The sequence below is a fragment of the Amphiprion ocellaris genome, chromosome 22 (assembly GCF_022539595.1).
Source record: "Amphiprion ocellaris isolate individual 3 ecotype Okinawa chromosome 22, ASM2253959v1, whole genome shotgun sequence".
In the NCBI taxonomy this organism is placed as follows: domain Eukaryota; kingdom Metazoa; phylum Chordata; class Actinopteri; family Pomacentridae; genus Amphiprion; species Amphiprion ocellaris.
Window position 1 is genome coordinate 24,830,238 of NC_072787.1, and position 15,768 is coordinate 24,846,005.

Sequence of the window (15,768 nt, forward strand, 5' to 3'; positions counted from 1 at the left end):
TTTCATTAATCATCAACCATCTGCAGTTGTACATTCTGTTGCTAAAAAAGCTTTCTCCCGATTATTACTATAGCAGGCAGAACTCATTTAACTTTACTTGTTTTCTTTTGAAGAAAGATTAAAACCTAACAAACCTAAAAAAAACTATGCACCTTGCCTCTGTGTGCTAAAACCTTTGCACTGTAAACACAGAAATTGATGCATCTGTCCGGTCTCTTCACTGCTTCTTCCTGTTTGAGGTTAAGAATATAACGAGCTTCATCTCAACAGAACTATAGAAGCATCTGATCTCTGTTTACAAAGAGAAGGTAGTTCTTCTAACCCTTAGATGCTCCAGTGATTGGACCCTCTACTATATTTTCCTCTATTTTGGTTAATAATGTGTATATTTGCCTACATACTTGACTTAATGTTGTAGTGTCTATCAAGACAAAAAGGAGAGTTTCACATTTCGGCACACAAAGCAGCGCTTATCTTTTGAATTTATCTTATTTTATAATAAAAAACAAACTAAATAATATTACATAGAAATTTGTGTGTATAATATTGTTTGTATCATACTTTTGTCCAAAGAAAAAGGATGTCATGTTCGAAATATGTTTGTTTTTTTTTTTTTTTTTAAACTTTAACAGATTTTGAACATTTTGATCATTGAAAAAGAAGAATATTCACAGAACAGTAATGGAAGAATGTCAACCTCCATTTTGTTGACATTCTTCCACTCTTTTCCTCCAGCTGTTGCTGTTGTCTGTCCCTCCAAATTTGTGCACATCAGGAATAGCTGGAATATTAAATTATAAAAGCTTTTCATTTCAAAGATATTGCAAGAAAACGACCTCACCGGGTTATTTTTGACCCACTTATTCACCTAAGGGTTAATCATCAACCATTTGCAATTTTACTGTCTGTTGCCAAAAGCTTTCTGATGGATTGTTGCCATGGCTTTTGAAGAAAAGTTCCAACTTGACAAACCTAAACAATGATGCACTTTCGCACTGTAAACACAGAAATCCATCTCTTTACTGCTTCCACCTGTTTAAGGTCAAGCTTTATCCTAACAAAACTATAGAAGCATCCGATCTGTGTTTATAAAGAGGAGGTAGTTCTTTTGATGGCAGTAAAATAATGTGAGGTTGTGCTCTGAATGAGGCTGGTTGGATTAATAAGAGATTTGACTCAGAGCGTCTCTGTTGGTGGAAACAATCTAATTACTCGGGCTTGTTATTCAACAAATTTGAAAGCAGGAAACTTGAGGAAAAAATATTAATTAGAATATAAATGGAGTTATTTTGTGTTCCATTCATGACCCATTGCATCCTAACGGTAATCTCTCCTGCAAACTTATTTGTTACAGTTGGTATTATAATCGTCTCTAATAGATTCATTTTCTTATTCATGTTTTTATTATTTGAATTCATTCTAACATCACATAGACTTTTAAAATTCTACTTTTTTGCGTAAACCCCCATCTCTACTATAAGTTTCTGTCACCGTTTCCCCTCGGAGGCCTTCTGGTCTCGGCATGTAAGACAATTTGAGAGACGCAGGTGTCTCGACATCGCTTCCTCTTTGCGTGAATGACACCTGACAGTGCTGATTTCCACTTTTTTGGTTTTTTCGGTTCAGGCTTCAGGCGCCTCTCGGCTCGTCTCCTCCGCAGCGAATCCCTCTCAGACGTTTAGGTGCTGCTGCGGTAGCAAACACGCTTGTCACTTCAGGTTTCATCAAAAGCTCTTGACACAGCATAATGAGAGAGAAGCTCTTAAAGCTACGACGAAAACCGTGTGACTTGTTTCGGCGCCGGTGATGCCTTTGAACAAACTGTGTTTAACCATCTGAGAGGATGGAAGAGATACTGAAATGATTCTCAGGCCTATTAGTGTTCTCTTAGCTTTTTTTTTTGTAGCTGTGAACAGGGCACAGGCTGCTGAGACGCTGGGACCTCGGTGCTAAAAAGGACATTATTCTAATTGGTCCCCTGAATCCTTGCATTTCAAAAGAAAACATTGCAATTTCACCTGTCACAAAGTATTACCTTCATTTTATTTGTGGTGCACAACACCTACTAAAAGCTTCAGATTGCTTATTTAGCAAAGGAATACCCTTTAAGAAAGAACCCTAATCTGTAACAGTTATGAGGCCCCCATCTAAAAGGCACTATAGCAAGCTTTGCATATACTGTATGCAAATTGCTGCAATATTTCATGGCCACCCATGTTTGAAGAACAGTGAAAATGGTATCATTTTAGCTGCAATGTGACATTTAATTCACCGAGCTTATACATCTATCAAGAAGGGTTAGCGGCTACAAAAAATGAAAATAGTACAGCCTAGTAAAGCCGAGCTGCAAAGCCTATGACGAACACTGTTCACCAGAGAATGAAACGTTCTGACCCATGACTCTCTGCAAAGTCCATCCATAAATATTGCCGGACCCTTTTCTAACATAGGTCCCTGCAGAATGTTTTTTCTTTCCTTCCCAACTGGAAGTCTGAAAGATGTGGGTTGACAGTTTTAGGGTTTTGCACAATACCCATCTGTCCAAACACTTATATCATAAAATCAAGAACATGGAAACTGGTGTACTTCGAGAGAATACGAGCCAAACAAATTTTAATTGAGCCTAATTACACTGAGCATTTGTGCTTTTATTTGACATGGCACACTTGAGAAGCAGATGGGAAGTGAGGGGAGAGAAAGGGAAGGGTCTACTTCCTGGAATTGAGCCACATTTTGCAGATACTTGGGATGCGTCTTAGGTCAATATTATTACCATCAATTACAGCAGCCTCAAATCTGAATTTACACACACTGTGTAGCTTCTCTCTCTCTAAACATTCTCTTGGCATTTATGCACATTTCTAGGAATATTGTATTATATATCATAATGATTCTCTTGTCATCCATTTAGCATAGCTGCCTGCATTTACAGACATGCACAGTTTGATCAACAGTTTACATACACTTGTAAAGACCATCATGCCAGCCTTGACTTTCTAATGACTCTGATAACTTTGATTGTTACTGAGATTTATTGTAGATCCTCTGCTGGGCCATAAATAAATACAGGAACTTGAATTTTCACTTTTGGTGATATAGAACGCTGTTTTAATTAAATTCTCTTCGTGGCATGGCCTCAAAACTTCTAGTGAGTGATTATGATTGACTACAGCTGCTGACTAGAACCCATATAGAATAGAATAGAATAGAATAGACACTTTTATTGTCAACAAGAACATACACTAGTTGGTGCACATTATGACTGAAATTCCGATGCAACAAGCTCGCCATCGGACTGATAATCACTGAGAATCATTTGATACCCTCATTAGACTCAGTCACAAATGGAAAATTCTGAGAAGCTTAGCCAGGATTCAAAAGAAGCAAATCTGCACTGTACTTATACATGGTCGATTGTACATGCCATCCTAATGGAATATTGTAAATAGCAACCCAGTTTTTATAAATCCTGACAAATAGTCATGAACAAAGGTTTACATGCACTTGTAAAGATGCATATAGTGGCAGTTTGCATGTCCAAGAGTGTCTCCGGTGGGTGTTCAAGTTGTTTTAATGGAATTTTCACAGCGACATGGCCTCTTAACTTCTTGTCAGTGATTACAATCGACTACAGCTGGTGACCCCTGTATGGCAATATAATAATAATAATAATAATAATAATAATAATAATAATAATAATAATAATAATAATAATAATAATAATATAATGTTATACACTTATTAGACTCAGCCACAAATGCTAAATTGAGAAAGTCTGAGGAACTGTGGAAAAGATTTGAAAAAGCAAATCTATACCGTTGGTTGACTGTAAACAGCAACAGCATTTTCACAAATGCAGATCTACTGCTGTGAATGAAAGTTTACATACAGTACACCTATAAAGACCATGTATATAATGGCACTTTTGGGTTTCCAGTGGCTTTCCAAGTTGTGTTAATGAAGTTTCCATAGCAGCATGGCCTCTTAACTTCTTTAGTGACTATGGTTGACCAGAATTGCTGACTCCTCTGAGCAAGTTTAAAGAGGGTCTATTTAATACACTAGTTAGACTCAAATGCTACAACTGTAAAGTCTGAGAAGCTCAGCAAAAATCTAAAAAAGTAAAAGATTGACTTGAACCAACAGGAATTGCAATTATACATCGTCAACTGTGTATTACATTTAAACTAATACTGTAATCAGCTACCATTTTTATAAATGCCAAGTTACCTGGTGGAATCAAGAGCAAATCTTACATTCACTGTGAGGTTCAGTACCACACTTATGCAAGTGCTATTCAGGTGGTGCACAGCTTCATTTTCCCATTTCAGGCTGCAACCTTGGCAGAACTTTGGAAAAGCAATTTCATGAATCAATCGCCTTCACCTTCACACCATCAATAGGTGAGGGTTCATGACATGATTCTGATGTCTGCTATCAATCCTCTCGCACACTGCTCTCAAGCTAATGAGCAAGTCTGCGCTGATTGCTTATTTGCTCATAAACGCTCTTTTGTACCTCGCTCACCGGCTGACGCCAACCTCCATGCTCTGATTTGCTCTACAAGTGCATCATCAGGGAAAGCGGCGAGCGAGCTAAAACTGAGTAATGCACATGTGGAGTCATCTCCCATCTCATCTGAACAACGCGGAGTCATGTCATACATATGCACTATTATTGTCTGTTCCCATGAGGTTGCCGATCCAAAAGATGAAATGAATCCATGTTTTCAGCCCTAACTCCTCAGCAGCATCCGTCCTAATGCATCTGCTGTTCACCATTATTCGCCATGCAGTCTCTCATCCAGCTATTATTATGGATGATTCAGTGCCTTGTGGTCACCGGGCCTGACCTGATATTAAAGTCCCGACTTGGATTTCATCCACAGCTGCAGCGCTCGGACGTGGTATTGATCGCATCAATGATTCAAAGGGCAAAGTGAGTCACAAGCAGCTGACAAATGACAATAAACGCAAACACAATTATTGATAGTATTTAAAAACGGGGAGCAATTTTATTTTTATTCGGAGCTGTCAGAAATGACAAAATACCTATAGTTTGTCTTTATTCTATTAAAGGATTAATTAAGTGGAGTGAAGTGGATCATTTCAGGGGCCAAATAGGATTTCGTGTTGTTTGCTGGGGCTGCGACTTCCCAGGAAAGAGATTGTCTGAGTTCTTTGTACAAACAGCAAGTTTGTCCAATTCCATCAGTCCTCAAATAAATACAGCCCTGCGTCAACACTCCTCCAGCAGCTCAAGTAAGTTCTCTATGTTTTTTAGGTCAGTTACCTTTGGAAAACACAAACTCTGTCTATAACATTTGAGATGACACAGGAGTAAGTCATTTTTCCAGCTAAAAAGGATCCATATTCTTCACAAAGCAGCTACGAATATCTGGTAATTCATACCTATCGAACAAAAAGCTAAATATACACGAGGTTACATGAAAATAGATAGTCTTGTATATATTTATTACAGGTTTATTGGATATACTGTAAACATTTACATACACTCACTGGCCTTTTTATTACATATAGTAAAGTAAAATCTAATGCAAACCAGTACGAGCTCTGCCATTAATTCTATCTTTATGAGGCATTTAGATGTTGTAGTTTTTGCTGAATTTGTCGGGGAATAAAATGCATTAATTCTGCTTTATATTTATCACTGAGGTCAGGGTTGGCATTGATGTGCTGCACCGCATTACATTTTTACATCAGTAATATTCATGTAGGTTAATGGAGGGGTTGAATTTACAGCCGAGCCGTAATATCTGATTGCATTAGAGTTCACAGCTATACCTAATAACGTGGCTGGAGAATGTACATACTAATAGAATTAACATGGAGTTGAGTTTCTTGCTAATTTTTCAGAAACTGTTTTTGAAGCTCATGGTTGGAAATTCAAACCAAGTATCTGCTGTATGTAGTGAACTATGAGAACATTGCTGTTGGCACAATAGGGCTTAAATGTCTTATATTCTGTGGTTATTGCATGCTTTTACTGGAGCCGGATGTCTTGCTGACAGCGCAGACTCATGTGGTGTGTCCTATAACCAGTACAAACCCACAATCTTTAACAACTTAGCAGCAATGTGGGTGGAAGATAGTCTGTCATTTGTAGGAAAATGGGTTGATTAAAGGCAATTTATCAACCTCCTGCTCCTTTTCTATTGTTTGTAGTCTATATATATCCTTACATAAAGAGCTGCATTATTCATCTTGATGACAAGCAGGAGTCATGCCATTAAAACCACTTTACTGCACCTCAGTTTAGTTGAGACCACGTCAACTCTGCTGAGACTATGATAGTATGAAGGTTGATTCCCCATTTGATAATATTTCCACCTATATGAATACATTTAATGGATATTTAACTGAAAGACACGATGGTGCTTTATCACACCGATATATAAAAAAATGCTCATTATCACTGTAAAAGAATAGCAATCCAACTGAGAATATCTTTAAATTTATAATAGTACAATATGATATAATTACCAACTGTCGTCTGAAACTTTTCCAGAAATTGATTTATTTTAGTACGTGTAGGTGTCACTTTTTCCACATGCTGAGTGTCTCAGTGTGAAATAAACCTCTGAGAGAGTCCTGATTGGTTACTCTGGGTCTCTAAATGAGACCTCTATGCATGGGAGGACAGATTCCTTGGGGCGCTGCCAGAGGCAGGAGCGCACAGTGGTGGAGAGTTTCCAGCATTAACCTTCAAAACATGTATAGTGTGTGGCACACCGTTATAATTTTTTATCACTGCGCTGCAAATGTACCGTTATTCGGCCTCGTGTTAAGCCCGACTGCCAGAAAGCGAGTCGTCCACCTGCGATGTCGTGCAAACACGCTTCACACAAAGGTGGATGTCTAATGGCATACACCTCACCATGTGAAATGTTAAATAATTCATTCACAGCTACATTTCAGTCTTGTCAGACAGAAACTGGAAAAGCTAAGTTTTCAACAAATCAATAGGGAAGGGTGTGGGATAGCATGTTACAGAAATAACAATGTGACCTTTCAATTTGAGAACAAAGAAAAGAGAACAGCACAACTGCAAATGTTTTTGACAACAGAATTTAAAAAAAAAAAAAACATAATGTTCAAGTAGTACAGTAATAACAGGTCTTTTACAGTATTTATGTACTATACATGTACGCATTGACTTAACAGAATAGCCCCTTTCAGAGCATTTTTAACCCTTAGATGCATGAGTGATTGGACCTTACACTTTTCCATAAGTGGGTCAAAAATGATGCGTACAACCATCAATGTGGGGTTTTTTTTTGCCACTTTTGTCATGTTGGTTAAGAATAATCATTTGTAGTACTGTTTGTATTATATTTCTGACCACACAAGAATTATTTCATGTTTGAAATATGTTTATTTTTTACTTTATAACAGATTTTGACCATTTTGATAATTGAAAAAGAAGAATATTACACAGAGCAGCAACAGAAGAACGTCAACATCCAGTTTGTTGACATTTTTCCACTCTTTTCCTTTAGCTGTTGCTGCTCTCCATCCCTCCAAGTTTGTGTGCTGCATCACATCTTGTATGCTATTATCAGCGATAAAGGGCTTGGAGTAATAATACAAATACCACAGTTTCTTTAAAAGTATAAAAGGTAACTTAAAAATGGAAATGGAATCATGTAAAAAAAACAGTTTTTTGAGAAATAGCTGGACTATGAAATGATAAAAACTTTTCATTGCAAAGATATTGCAAGAAAACAAACTCACTGTGTCGTTTTTGAACCACTAGTGCATCTAAGGGTTAAACTATATTTCCAATAAGTGGTTTAACTAGCAACCCTGTTCTTTGTGGCCACAAGTAAAAGGCATTACAGCCAAGTAAAAATACTTGAATGTCACAAAACAAACAATTGTCAAATGTTTATGCACATTAGCTCCTAAAACAGCCTTATGGGAAGTCTGGTGGCAGATTTAGTCACTGGAAGATTCGTAAACTTCTAGCAAAAACTGTTAATGTCACTTTATGCTCCACTAGATTTAGTGTCAGTGGCCAAAAGCAAGTAAATACAGACGCACACATACTTTTGCTTATATAATGTTGCTGTCACAGTCATATATCAATACTATGGATTGAGTAACACAAGGTACATCAGCGTCTTGTTTAGTTCAGTGCTGAGCGAGTGTAAATACAGTTATTAAACTGCAGCTGAAATGTCCACAATAGATTGAATCATATGCTGGAAGCAACTTTCTTTATTGCATTTATCCTCACTTCCACAATGCATGAGCAATACAGCATGCAAAATGCAAACTGCAAAGACACTTTGGTGTGTAATTCTTATATTCCTGCAGATTTATATGACTTCCAGCTTCTTTTGTGTGCAGAAACAGCTAGTAAATATAAAAACAACAGTGTTAGCAAAATCACTGCTGATGAGAGCTCAGCAAGATGTTTAAAAAAAAAAAAATTAAAAATACCCTCCCACTGGAGGAAATGAATCGGGGAAAAGAGGGATATCTGCTGTTTCTCCACGGGTTAAAGTGCACTTATCAAGGTTATCTCAGTATATCTGATGGGGGAATGGGAGCTTCCTGCTGAGAGACCTTTGACCTCACAGTTAAGCCTCGAGATGGGTGGAACCTGACTTATCACAGGGAATTACAGAGGTCATTATGAACCAACAATATCTCCTCCTCCTCCTCCCCGCATTGCACTTCATGGTTAAGCACCACCAACACTTAAGCAAGCGCACACTGCCTCTGCAATCTTAATGAATCTCTTATATTTTAATGTGTTTACTATGGATGTAGCCTCTAAGAGTGCAGAGTAGCTATAATTTTCAGAATTTTTAATTTTCTAGTTTCTGTTTCTCATTAGTGATGCATTCCTGCCTACACTTTGCCCAAACAATCTTGGAAATTATGGTGGATTTTTTCTTTTTCACCCTCCATCCTGAAATTAAAATTTGAGTATTACATTTCGACAGAAACGTAATTGCTGCACTGATTGTGTTTACTGTGGTTCTTGGTTAGAGTGCGTGTATACAGCCGAGGGGACGAAATTCAAGGAAATACCTGGAACGTTGATCTATGCTGAAGAGATCTGGTGGCTCTGTCATGCTGTGGTGGGATTTTACAGGCATGGTTTGGATCCACTTGTCCCCTTGGAGGGAAGGGTCACTGCAAATCAATACAGAGTTGCGGGAGGGATCTTTATCCTGCTATGAGACATTACCACCCTGATGCGAGTGGTCTCCTCCAGGTTGACTACATCTATAGGGGTCACTGAATGGTTTGTAGAGTATGAAAATGATGGGAATCCGATGCTATGGCTTTAGCAGTCAGCAGATCTCAACCAAACTCAACACAGCACTGTCTGCCATCATAATTAAACCACCAAATTGTGTCGAATTGTTGAGTTGAAAGGTCTTCCATCACCCCAGTAGAGTTCTAGAGACTTGGAGAATCAATGCTAAAAGGTGGAATGAAGCCATTTTGGGCAACATGTGATGATTCAACAGCTTCCTACACCATCTTTTCTAACCTTTTCCAAGAGATTTAAGATGCCTGAAATTATCAGTAATGTTATTTATGCTTTTAATCAATGATTCTTAGCCGACACAACCAGATATTGAAAGCAAAATGCAATACAGAATGTAGCTAGTGCAGACTAATGTGCATTTATTGAACAATGAGGCATAGTAGTTTGCAGGATAGAATATTCATCGAGTCTATTTGCCAATTAAATATCAACCCAGAGGGCATTACATGTATGTGCAGAATAAAAGGTATTATTTGCTGCAGCTATAGTTTAAACAAATTAGCAATAGATCTAAATGAGTTTTCCATTTTTTATATGGATCTACACTACCGTTCTAAAGTTTGGGGTCACTTAGAAATGTCCTTATTTTTGAAAGAAAAGCAGGTTTTTTTCAATGAAGATAACATTAAATTAATCAGAAATACAGTCTAGACATTGTTAATGTGGTAAATGACTATTCTAACTGGAAACAGCTGATTTTTAATGGAATATCTCCATAGGGGTACAGAGGAACATTTCCAGCAATCATCACTCCTGTGTTCTAAAGCTACATTGTGTTAGCTAATGGTGGTGAAAGGCTAATTGATTATTAGAAAACCCTTGTGCAGTTATGTTAACACATGATTAAAAGTGTGAGTTTATCATGGAAAACATGAAATTGTCTGGGTGATCCTAAACTTTTGAGCAGTAGTGTATATGTCTTGAACCACTTCTATAATTGCACCTCTTCTTTTCATTAGTAGCCGTTCCCTTGTTCAGTCGGAGTGCACTCGCCCCATTAGAAGATGGAACTCTTGGCTCTTTACTCACGTCATCTCTCATGTTTAGTCATCACTGAGAGCAATGGATCCGAGCCACATGGTGCTACTTGATACACGAGTGCAATATAACATAGTTTTGAAAGTCGACAACTCTCTTCTGTCATGGGATTGATTTTTTGCTCTATTGTTTTTGTTCTTTTTTTAAAATCAGTTGTTCCAGTTGTTACTGTGCCACTTTAAAGCTAATATTTCATGTCAAACATGACTTGCGGGTCACTTTCAGTTTGTTCATCGGAGCTGGATGTAAATAATCTGCTTGTACCCAAGTGTAAAACAGATTCAGTGTTGACTCCTCATCCTGTGAATTCATAATTAAAGACAGCAAAGTGTGAAGTGAGACTGTGAAAACCTTCTGAGTTTCCATTACTATGAAGGAAGGTAAAAACATTCCTCTGCCATTTTCATTCAGGCATTTAGTTAGAGACACTGTGAAGTTTAGTCTGTATTCAAAACCAGCATCTTCCGATGCCTCTTTAATAATTCTGTAAATCCCTATGCTGCTCACTGTAAATGTTCTAAAATGTTAACTGTGGATATCTACCCTGTTCATATCCAACTAGAGCACCAAGCATTGTGCATGAGACAGTGTAGCCGCCTTTCAGTCGCAGCATATTCTTCTGCAAGACGTTTGATGCATTCTAATGAGGAAACAATGTGTTTTCAGAATCGGCAACAAAAAAGCAACGATTTGTTTGATTCCTGAGCTGTAATTTGTTTTCCGTGTGTAAGCTAAGCAGTCATGGGCAACAGTACTCGGAGTATTCTCCACACAGGGAAGACGAGTACATGGATTTTTTTTTAATGGCGGGGCACAGTGTAACCTTGACGCTCGTCAACCACATATAAATTAGATGCTTTGTGGGAGACAAACAAATTCCCAGTCCAACCCTGCTGATATGTGTCTCCCAGCTTCAACATAGCTGGCTGCCTCTGCCATTTGTCTGTGTCCACAGCAGCTCCCGAGCACACACCCACCCAAACCAGCAGCTTGAAATGAGATTCACTCAAGTGCATAATCCCTCAGTTCTGCTTAGCTGTGATTAATTGACCAAATATCTCTTATATATGGAGGGCCACACAACCAGCTTTCACAATTATATATTTTTTAAAAATCCGGCACACCACAACAATGTCCACACAATCGCTTACAAACTCATCCGAGGAGCACACTGTAATCTCACAGTATCGTTAAAAAAGGCTCTTCAGCAATTAGCCCCCCTGGCAAAATGATTTACCGACATGTCATTAAAAACCCGTCAAGGAAATAGACATCATGCAGAGAAATGGCCTTTTGGATCGATACCCGAGTAACCTCTGAAGCAGCTTGACGTTAGGGAGAACTGGTCGTGTCCACACTCATACGTGCAAGAAAGTCCAATACATCCTTAGAAATAAACCATCAGTGAAATTCTACATCAGCATCATAAAGCTTGTTTCCTGTTACTTTGCTACAAGTTGACATTTTCCCCACATTTTTTTGCGAAATTCATTCAGTTTGCTTTCATTTAACCCAGCAGTGATTGAAACGAAACTCAGCTCCGACTGCACGTAATTGACAGGAAACAGACTGCGATGCATTCACAAAAGATGCCAGCGGTTAGTGCAAGGCTGTGTCTTGCATCTATACAGGATGCTTCCACTGTGACGCATACGTGCTTATTTATTGGCCTGCCTGTGTATGATGTCTGGAAAACCTTCGATCCTATTGACGTGCAGTGTTAAAGGGAATAATGAAGGAGCTGCGGCCTCATGCCTTAATGCGAGGTTCAGATAATAAAAACAGTTTGTCCATCACTTGAGTAAGTCTGGTTTAAAGAGTACGACACAATGAATCCAAGAGGAGAGGATACAGCTTGCTCAGCCAGAACAACATCCTGTCCTTGTTAAGCTCATCAAGGATGGCACAACATTTTTACATGAAGTGGAATCTTTTAAAGAATGAACCGGTGATTTGATAAAACCCTGACAATCGAGGAGGTGAAGCAATGGATTATGGGGCTGATGCATTTTAGCAGCATCTTCCAGCTACATTTTCCACATAGAATCTCAATATTTGCATGATTCTGTAAGCCTAGCAAGAACCCAAGCACAAGCCAAAATTAATTTGCAATAAGTGAGCTTATACATGTGAATCTATGCAGAGACTGGAGGGAAAAATACTTAAACCAGGCAAGGTTGCAAACCAGTGAGTGAAGAGAGGCTGGAAAGCTATCAAGATAATAGGCAGGGCGATGCTGAGCTTAGCAGAAGGCTAGTAAGGGGAACAAGCTAGCAGAAAACTCAAGAGCTGTAAACAATAGAAGCAGGTGAGGCTAGCAAAGAAGGCCACTCAAGAGGCTATTGTTAAGCTAACAACACAGGACAGGAAATGCTGTGAGACAGACTGGCAGAGGAGAAAGATAAAAACCAAGCAAACCGCTGCTGAATTTATAGGTTACAAAACTAAACAGTAAATTGCTAACCAGAAAGGGAAGCTAGCAGGCAAGCCAACAGAACAACAGGCTAGACTAGCAGGATGATATTGAGCTAGTGAATTAATGGCACAAGAGGATAACAAGCAAGCACAAAACACAAGAGCTACAAAACAGTAAAAACAATTGAGGCAAACAAAGAGGGCCAAACAAGAAGCAAGGCGAATGCAAACAGTGCAGGACAGGAAATGCTGCTAGAGATAAATGCTACAAGACTAACAGCATAAAAAACAGGTTAAACTAAACACAAGAAACGAGACTGGCAGAGGGCAAAGCTAAAAACCAAGATCAAGTAATACTAGACAAGGAAAATCACTGGAGTCATGCTATACAACTACAACACTAACAGGCTAAGCTAGCAATGAGTAAACAAACTGACAGGAAACAAAGCTAGCGGCTGAACTGACCTTAGATGACACATCAGGGTCAGGTGAGGGAGTCTGAGAGGCAGGTGACCCAGGTGTGTGGAGACAAACAAACACATTATTGTGAAGCTTGGCCTGGGCTAACTGACTGGTGTCTAGATCAATTTTCTGGATCAGAATGACGGTCTGAGTTGGGGTTTAATGGAGCAGAGAGCTGATTGGAGACAGGTGAGTCAGCCTCTGCACAGGTGTCTTCATTCCTGTTGATTAGCCACCCACCACTGTTCCCTCTAAACTGCGCGCGTGCGCAATTGCGCACTGCTGACACGGTCTCCGCACACACAAAATCTGCGCTGCGCACAAAAAAAAAATCCAACCTAAATTGTAAATAAAATAAACACGTAACAATTCATTCTGTGCTATTTTTCAGTGTGAGTCAGTGACTGACCGGTGACTGGCTGCTGCAGCCAATGATGCGATTCACATAAGTATTTACCATAGACTGTATATAATGGTATTTACGCAGCTAATCTACGTCAGGCGTCCTTATGTGTAGCCACCGTTGTTCTCATAAGCCGCGATTCCACAAGCACCTACTCGGCGCGGTGCGGCTCGGTTCGTCTTTGTTTGCGAGCGTTTCCATATGTATTAGTGCATGGTATCAGGCACGATTTTCCGTTCCTTCTCGGCTGAGGTTCCAAGCGATGAAGTGAGCCGAGATGTGACGTCTGCATAGTGCAGGCCACTGATTGGACAGGAGTGCAGGCCACTGATTGGACAGGAAGTGACGACACACGAGAGCGACTCCAGCACGAAAACAAAACCCCGCATTAAAAAACAACTGTACACAGCGACGGTGTGCATTGCTCTTCACGGAACTCTCTGTTTTTCATAATTTTAATATGACAGCCAGACCTGTACCGTGGGTGAATGAAGAGGTCGAGACTTTGTCTTTGGTGGCGAACCAAAGAATAAAGAGGGAGCTGGACGGAGAAAGTTTATCAGGAGGTCTCTGAGCGGATGGCCGCTCACATATACAGTAGACTGTATATAAAGAGGACAGAAGCAGTGTAGGGAGAAGCTGAAAAAGCTCAAAAATGACTATTGGTCCACCAAGGACCACAACGGCCGGCGTGGGTCAACCAGGAGGTGTTGAAAGAGATTTAATGGAAGCTATTGACTGGCACCGCACCAGCCAGCAACAGGAGGGAGACTCAGCTGCTGCATTGTTGGAGACGTTCGAGGACGGTGAGTGTTTTGTGACTTCAAGAAACTTTTACATCATTTATCCCATTGGTGGCAAGCTCCCTTTAAGCAAACAAGTGTATTTAGAAAGTAACGTTGTTGTCTCCTGTAGCAGACTATAAGCTAGCTAGTTAGCCATCGGCGCTAGCCAGTTAGCCGTCAGCGCTAGCTAGTTAGCCATCAGTGCTAGCTCCGTGCTCCGCTTGTATTTTGTGCTGCTGTTTCTAACGTTTAGCTCTCAGAAGCTAATACATCAGTCAGCATGACGAACTAAGCTAGTGGTCGTACAGGTTTATTTTTTTTTCACAAGTTACAATGTCGTGTTTTTCGTGTACTTAGGGTGAGTGTTTATTTCTGTTCAAGAATCCCTTTCCACGTGCGAAGCCTACTCCACCTCCGTCATGGAGCCCCCAGCTCCCCTGCCTCCTCTCCAGCACCAGCTTCAGCACCAGTACCAGCTCGGACACCGACCCTGTCAACATCAACCTCCAGCAAGTAACAGCAACTTCTTATCACCGGTAAGACACGGTAAATAGAGACCATGGTTGATTTTCGCATTATTATTATTACAGGTGTAAATGCCTGCAAGCATGATCAGAACAACGAGACCAACGACCAAGAATTCAGGCAGGTGTAAATGCAAACTGTGCAGCTGCCAGCTCAGGAACGCCTGATGAAAGCTACATGTAGCTACAGAGACACATAAACAGAACACATGCAGCTGCATTTTTTTCCCATTGACTTAACAAGAAAGTCACTCTAATTAATTTACGTTCTGGTGCAGTGTAGTATTGCAACCATTCTTCTTATAGTCACTAGGTAGCTGTGAAACTGAATGACTGGATGAAAATATACATAGAAATAAGAAAACACAGCTGTTCTTAGTAACTCCAAAATGTGCACAAGATGAAATGAAGTTCACACCATGTTGTTTTTAGTTGTGGTGGAGGAGGTACTGCTTGTGCTTTGGTTAAAGCGAAGAGTGCCAGAAGTTTATTAAAGTATCAAAGACATGATCATGATTGAAAATAGATGGACGGGTGGCTAAACACATCACATCATAGCTGTGGAGTCCTTCAAGCTCCTGGGGACTACAATCTCTCAGGACCTGCAGTGGGAGATGAACATCCACTCCATCCTGAAAAAGGCTCAGCAGAGGATGTATTTCCTACAACAGCTGAGGAGACACGGCCTGCCGCAGGAGCTGTTGATCCAGTTCTACACTGCAGTCATCCAATCTGTCCTGTGCACCTCTGGATCAGCCACACAGCAGGACAGAAACAGACTACAGCCTATAGTATGGACTGCAGAAAAGATCATCAGAGACCCCACTCACCC

The 15,768-nt window shown here is 39.8% G+C and overlaps 1 protein-coding gene and 1 long non-coding RNA gene across 3 annotated transcripts in view; one reads left to right on the forward strand and one right to left on the reverse strand.

Annotated features, from left to right (window-relative positions):
• Positions 1-13,354, reverse strand: part of LOC118471348 (uncharacterized) — a 97,968-nt gene extending 84,614 nt beyond the window's left edge. Inside the window, exon 1 of the long non-coding RNA XR_008600410.1 lies at positions 13,228-13,354. This is a non-coding gene — a long non-coding RNA (uncharacterized LOC118471348). The remainder of the gene's footprint in view (positions 1-13,227) is intronic.
• Positions 1-15,768, forward strand: part of LOC111566279 (cadherin-18) — a 225,613-nt gene that overhangs the window by 78,831 nt on the left and 131,014 nt on the right. The gene's annotated exons all lie outside the window — the stretch shown is intronic.